The following is a 7,127-nucleotide window of genomic DNA, read 5'->3' on the forward strand; positions in this document are numbered from 1 at the left end:
CCTTGGTGCGTTCCAGTGAGACAGGGAGGTTATGGAGGGGTTCAGGTTCAGGGCATATTTGTGTCTAGTTCTGCATTGGTACGTTCCAGTGAGACAGGGAGGTTATGGAGGGTACAGGTTCAGGGCATATTTGTTTGGAGTTCTGCGTTGGTACGTTCCAGTGAGACAAGGAGCTTATGAGCGGGTAGACGTTCAGGGCATATTTGTGTGGTGTTCTGCAATGGTACGTTCCAGTGAGACAGGGAGGTTATGCACGGTACAGGATCAGGGCATATTTGAGTGGAGTTCGGCATTGGTGCGTTCCAGTGAGACAGGGAGGTTATGGAGGGCTACAGGTTCAGGGCAAATTTGTGTGGAGTTCTGCATTGGTGCGTTCCAGTGAGACAAGGAGTTTATGGGCGGGTACACTTTCAGGGCATATTTGTGTGGTGTTCTGCAATGGTACGTTCCAGTGAGACAGGGAGGTTATGGAGGGGTACAGGTTCAGGGCAAATTTGTGTGGAGTTCTGCATTGGTGCGTTGCAGTGAGACAAGGAGGTTATGGGCGGGTACCCTTTCAGGGCATATTTGTGTGGTGTTCTGCAATGGTAAGTTCCAGTGAGACAAGGAGGTTATGGTCGGGTACAGGTTCAGGGCATATTTGAGTGGAGTTCTGCATTGGTACTTTCCAGTGAGACAGGGAGGTTATGGAGGGTACCGGTCCATGGCATATTTGTGTTGAGTTCTGCAGTGGGACGATCCAATGAGACAGGGTGTTTATGGACGGGTGCAGGTTCAGGGCATATTTGTGTGGAGTTCTGCATTGGTACGTTCCAGTGAGACAGGGAGGTTATGGAGGGCTACAGGTTTAGGGCATATTTGTGTGTAGTTCTGCATTGGTACGTACCAGTGAGACAGGGAGGTTATGGAGGGTACAGGTTCAGGGCATATTTGTGTGGAGTTCTGCATTGGTACTTTCCAGTGAGACAGGGAGGTTATGGAGGGTACCGGTCCATGGCATATTTGTGTGGAGTTCTGCAGTGGGACGATCCAATGAGACTGTGAGTTTATGGACGGGTACAGGTTCAGGGCATATTTGTGTGGAGTTCTGCATTGGTACGTTCCAGTGAGACAGGGAGGTTATGGAGGGTACAGGTTTAGGGCATATTTCTGTGGAGTTCTGCATTGGTGCGTTCCAGTGAGACAAGGAGGTTATGGGCGGGTACACGTTCAGGGCATATTTCTGTGGAATTCTGCATTGGTAATTTCAAGTGAGACAGGGAGGTTATGCACGGTACAGGATCAGGGCATATTTGAGTGGAGTTCAGCATTGGTACGTTCCAGTGAGACAGGGAGGTTATGGAGGGTACAGGTTCAGGGCATATTTGTGTGGAGTTCTGCATTGGTACTTTCCAGTGAGACAGGGAGGTTATGGAGGGTACCGGTCCATGGCTTTCTTGTGTGGAGTTCTGCAGTGGGACGATCCAATGAGACAGGGAGTTTATGGACGGGTACAGGTTCAGGGCATATTTGTGTGGAGTTCTGCATTGGTACGTTCCAGTGAGACAGGGAGGTTATGGAGGGGTACAGGTTCAGGGCATATTTGTGTGGTGTTCTGCAATGGTACCTTCCAGTGAGACAGGGAGGTTATGCACGGTACAGGATCAGGGCATATTTGAGTGGAGTTCGGCCTTGGTGCGTTCCAGTGAGACAGGGAGGTTATGGAGGGGTTCAGGTTCAGGGCATATTTGTGTCTAGTTCTGCATTGGTACTTTCCAGTGAGACAGGGAGGTTATGGAGGGTACAGGTTCAGGGCATATTTGTTTGGAGTTCTGCGTTGGTACGTTCCAGTGAGACAAGGAGCTTATGAGCGGGTAGACGTTCAGGGCATATTTGTGTGGTGTTCTGCAATGGTACGTTCCAGTGAGACAGGGAGGTTATGCACGGTACAGGATCAGGGCATATTTGAGTGGAGTTCGGCATTGGTGCGTTCCAGTGAGACAGGGAGGTTATGGAGGGGTACAGGTTCAGGGCAAATTTGTGTGGAGTTCTGCATTGGTGCGTTCCAGTGAGACAAGGAGTTTATGGGCGGGTACACTTTCAGGGCATATTTGTGTGGTGTTCTGCAATGGTACGTTCCAGTGAGACAGGGAGGTTATGGAGGGGTACAGGTTCAGGGCAAATTTGTGTGGAGTTCTGCATTGGTGCGTTGCAGTGAGACAAGGAGGTTATGGGCGGGTACCCTTTCAGGGCATATTTGTGTGGTGTTCTGCAATGGTAAGTTCCAGTGAGACAAGGAGGTTATGGTCGGGTACAGGTTCAGGGCATATTTGTGTGGAGTTCTGCATTGGTACTTTCCAGTGAGACAGGGAGGTTATGGAGGGTACCGGTCCATGGCATATTTGTGTGGAGTTCTGCAGTGGGACGATCCAATGAGACAGGGTGTTTATGGACGGGTGCAGGTTCAGGGCATATTTGTGTGGAGTTCTGCATTGGTACCTTCCAGTGAGACAGGGAGGTTATGGAGGGGTACAGGTTCAGGGCATATTTGTGTGGTGTTCTGCAATGGTACGTTCCAGTGAGACAGGGAGGTTATGCACGGTAAAGGATCAGGGCATATTTGAGTGGAGTTCGGCATTGGTGCGTTCCAGTGAGACAGGGAGGTTATGGAGGGGTACAGGTTCAGGGCATATTTGAGTGTATTTCTGCATTTGTACGTTCCAGTGAGTCAGGGAGATTATGGAGGGTGCAGGTTCAGGGCATATTTGTGTGGAGTTCTGCATTGGTACGTTCCAGTGAGACAGGGAGTTTATGGAGGGGTACAGGTTCAGGGCAAATTTGTGTGGAGTTCTGCATTGGTGCGTTCCAGTGAGACAAGGAGTTTATGGGCGGGTACACTTTCAGGGCATATTTGTGTGGTGTTCTGCAATGGTACTTTCCAGTGAGACAGAAGGTTATGGACGGGTACAGGTTCAGGGCATATTTGAGTGGAGTTCGGCATTGCTGCGTTCCAGTGAGACTGGGAAGTTATGGAGGGGTACAGGTTCAGGGCATATTTGTTTGTAGTTCTGCATTGGTACGTTCCAGTGAGACAGGGAGGTTATGGAGGTTACAGGTTCAGGGAATATTTGTGTGGATTTCTGCAGTGGTACGTTCCAGTGAGACAGGGAGGTTATGGGCGGGTACAGGTTCAGGGCATATTTGTTTGTAGTTCTGCATTGGTACGTTCCAGTGAGACAGGGAGGTTATGGAGGGTTACAGCTTCAGGGCAAATTTGTGTGGAGTTCTGCGTTGGTACGTTCCAGTGAGACAAGGAGGTTATGGGCGGGTACAGGTTCAGGGCATATTTGTGTGGAGTTCTGCATTGGTACGTTCCAGTGAGACAGGGAGGTTATGGAGTGGTACAGGTTCAGGGCAAATTTGTGTGGAGTTCTGCATTGGTGCGTTCCAGTGAGACAAGGAGGTTATGGGCGGTTACACTTTCAGGGCATATTTGTGTGGTGTTCTGCAATGGTATTTTCCAGTGAGACAGAAGGTTATGGAGGGGTACAGGATCAGGGCATATTTGAGTGGAATTCGGCATTGGTGCGTTCCAGTGAGTCAGGGAAGTTATGGAGGGGTACAGGTTCAGTGCATATTTGTGAGGAGTTCTGCATTGGTACGTTCCAGTGAGACAGGGAGGTTATGGAGGGCTACAGGTTCAGGGCATATTTGTGTGTAGTTCTGCATTGGTACGTTCCAGTGAGACAGGGAGGTTATGGAGGGTACAGGTTCAGGGCATATTTGTGTGGAGTTCTGCATTGGTACTTTCCAGTGAGACAGGGAGGTTATGGAGGGTACCGGTCCATGGCATATTTGTGTGGAGTTCTGCAGTGGGACGATCCAATGAGACTGGGAGTTTATGGACGGGTACAGGTTCAGGGCATATTTGTGTGGAGTTCTGCATTGGTACGTTCCAGTGAGACAGGGAGGTTATGGAGGGTACAGGTTTAGGGCATATTTGTGTGGAGTTCTGCATTGGTGCGTTCCAGTGAGACAAGGAGGTTATGGGCGGGTACACGTTCAGGGCATATTTCTGTGGAATTCTGCATTGGTAATTTCAAGTGAGACAGGGAGGTTATGCACGGTACAGGATCAGGGCATATTTGAGTGGAGTTCTGCATTGGTACGTTCCAGTGAGACAGGGAGGTTATGGAGGGTACAGGTTCAGGGCATATTTGTGTGGAGTTCTGCAGTGGTACGTTCCATTGAGACAAGGAGGTTATGGTCGGGTACAGGTTCAGGGCATATTTGTGTGGAGTTCTGCATTGGTACTTTCCAGTGAGACAGGGAGGTTATGGAGGGTACCGGTCCATGGCTTTCTTGTGTGGAGTTCTGCAGTGGGACGATCCAATGAGACAGGGAGTTTATGGACGGGTACAGGATCAGGGCATATTTGTGTGGAGTTCTGCATTGGTACGTTCCAGTGAGACAGGGAGGTTATGGAGGGGTTCAGGTTCAGGGCATATTTGTGTCTAGTTCTGCATTGGTACTTTCCAGTGAGACAGGGAGGTTATGGAGGGTACAGGTTCAGGGCATATTTGTTTGGAGTTCTGCGTTGGTACGTTCCAGTGAGACAAGGAGCTTATGAGCGGGTAGACGTTCAGGGCATATTTGTGTGGTGTTCTGCAATGGTACGTTCCAGTGAGACAGGGAGGTTATGCACGGTACAGGATCAGGGCATATTTGAGTGGAGTTCGGCATTGGTGCGTTCCAGTGAGACAGGGAGGTTATGGAGGGGTACAGGTTCAGGGCAAATTTGTGTGGAGTTCTGCAATGGTAAGTTCCAGTGAGACAAGGAGGTTATGGTCGGGTACAGGTTCAGGGCATATTTGTGTGGAGTTCTGCATTGGTACTTTCCAGTGAGACAGGGAGGTTATGGAGGGTACCGGTCCATGGCATATTTGTGTGGAGTTCTGCAGTGGGACGATCCAATGAGACAGGGTGTTTATGGACGGGTGCAGGTTCAGGGCATATTTGTGTGGAGTTCTGCATTGGTACCTTCCAGTGAGACAGGGAGGTTATGGAGGGGTACAGGTTCAGGGCATATTTGTGTGGTGTTCTGCAGTGGTACGTTCCAGTGAGACAGGGAGGTTATGCACGGTAAAGGATCAGGGCATATTTGAGTGGAGTTCGGCATTGGTGCGTTCCAGTGAGACAGGGAGGTTATGGAGGGGTACAGGTTCAGGGCATATTTGTGTGGTGTTCTGCAGTGGTACGTTCCAGTGAGACAGGGAGGTTATGCACGGTAAAGGATCAGGGCATATTTGAGTGGAGTTCGGCATTGGTGCGTTCCAGTGAGACAGGGAGGTTATGGAGGGGTACAGGTTCAGGGCATATTTGTGTGTAGTTCTGCATTGGTACGTTCCAGTGAGACAGGGAGGTTATGGAGGGTACAGGTTCAGGGCATATTTGTTTGGAGTTCTGCGTTGGTACGTTCCAGTGAGACAAGGAGCTTATGAGCGGGTAGACGTTCAGGGCATATTTGTGTGGTGTTCTGCAATGGTACGTTCCAGTGAGACTGGGAGGTTATGGAGGGGTAAAGGTTCAGGGCATATTTGAGTGTATTTCTGCATTTGTACGTTCCAGTGAGTCAGGGAGATTATGGAGGGTGCAGGTTCAGGGCATATTTGTGTGGAGTTCTGCATTGGTACGTTCCAGTGAGACAGGGAGTTTATGGAGGGGTACAGGTTCAGGGCAAATTTGTGTGGAGTTCTGCATTGGTGCGTTCCAGTGAGACAAGGAGTTTATGGGCGGGTACACTTTCAGGGCATATTTGTGTGGTGTTCTGCAATGGTACTTTCCAGTGAGACAGAAGGTTATGGACGGGTACAGGTTCAGGGCATATTTGAGTGGAGTTCGGCATTGCTGCGTTCCAGTGAGACTGGGAAGTTATGGAGGGGTACAGGTTCAGGGCATATTTGTTTGTAGTTCTGCATTGGTACGTTCCAGTGAGACAGGGAGGTTATGGAGGTTACAGGTTCAGGGAATATTTGTGTGGATTTCTGCAGTGGTACGTTCCAGTGAGACAGGGAGGTTATGGGCGGGTACAGGTTCAGGGCATATTTGTTTGTAGTTCTGCATTGGTACGTTCCAGTGAGACAGGGAGGTTATGGAGGGTTACAGCTTCAGGGCAAATTTGTGTGGAGTTCTGCGTTGGTACGTTCCAGTGAGACAAGGAGGTTATGGGCGGGTACAGGTTCAGGGCATATTTGTGTGGAGTTCTGCATTGGTACGTTCCAGTGAGACAGGGAGGTTATGGAGTGGTACAGGTTCAGGGCAAATTTGTGTGGAGTTCTGCATTGGTGCGTTCCAGTGAGACAAGGAGGTTATGGGCGGTTACACTTTCAGGGCATATTTGTGTGGTGTTCTGCAATGGTATTTTCCAGTGAGACAGAAGGTTATGGAGGGGTACAGGATCAGGGCATATTTGAGTGGAATTCGGCATTGGTGCGTTCCAGTGAGTCAGGGAAGTTATGGAGGGGTACAGGTTCAGTGCATATTTGTGAGGAGTTCTGCATTGGTACGTTCCAGTGAGACAGGGAGGTTATGGAGGGCTACAGGTTCAGGGCATATTTGTGTGTAGTTCTGCATTGGTACGTTCCAGTGAGACAGGGAGGTTATGGAGGGTACAGGTTCAGGGCATATTTGTGTGGAGTTCTGCATTGGTACTTTCCAGTGAGACAGGGAGGTTATGGAGGGTACCGGTCCATGGCATATTTGTGTGGAGTTCTGCAGTGGGACGATCCAATGAGACTGGGAGTTTATGGACGGGTACAGGTTCAGGGCATATTTGTGTGGAGTTCTGCATTGGTACGTTCCAGTGAGACAGGGAGGTTATGGAGGGTACAGGTTTAGGGCATATTTGTGTGGAGTTCTGCATTGGTGCGTTCCAGTGAGACAAGGAGGTTATGGGCGGGTACACGTTCAGGGCATATTTCTGTGGAATTCTGCATTGGTAATTTCAAGTGAGACAGGGAGGTTATGCACGGTACAGGATCAGGGCATATTTGAGTGGAGTTCTGCATTGGTACGTTCCAGTGAGACAGGGAGGTTATGGAGGGTACAGGTTCAGGGCATATTTGTGTGGAGTTCTGCAGTGGTACGTT

This window comes from Hemitrygon akajei, unplaced genomic scaffold (assembly GCF_048418815.1).
Source record: "Hemitrygon akajei unplaced genomic scaffold, sHemAka1.3 Scf000066, whole genome shotgun sequence".
Taxonomy (NCBI): domain Eukaryota; kingdom Metazoa; phylum Chordata; class Chondrichthyes; order Myliobatiformes; family Dasyatidae; genus Hemitrygon; species Hemitrygon akajei.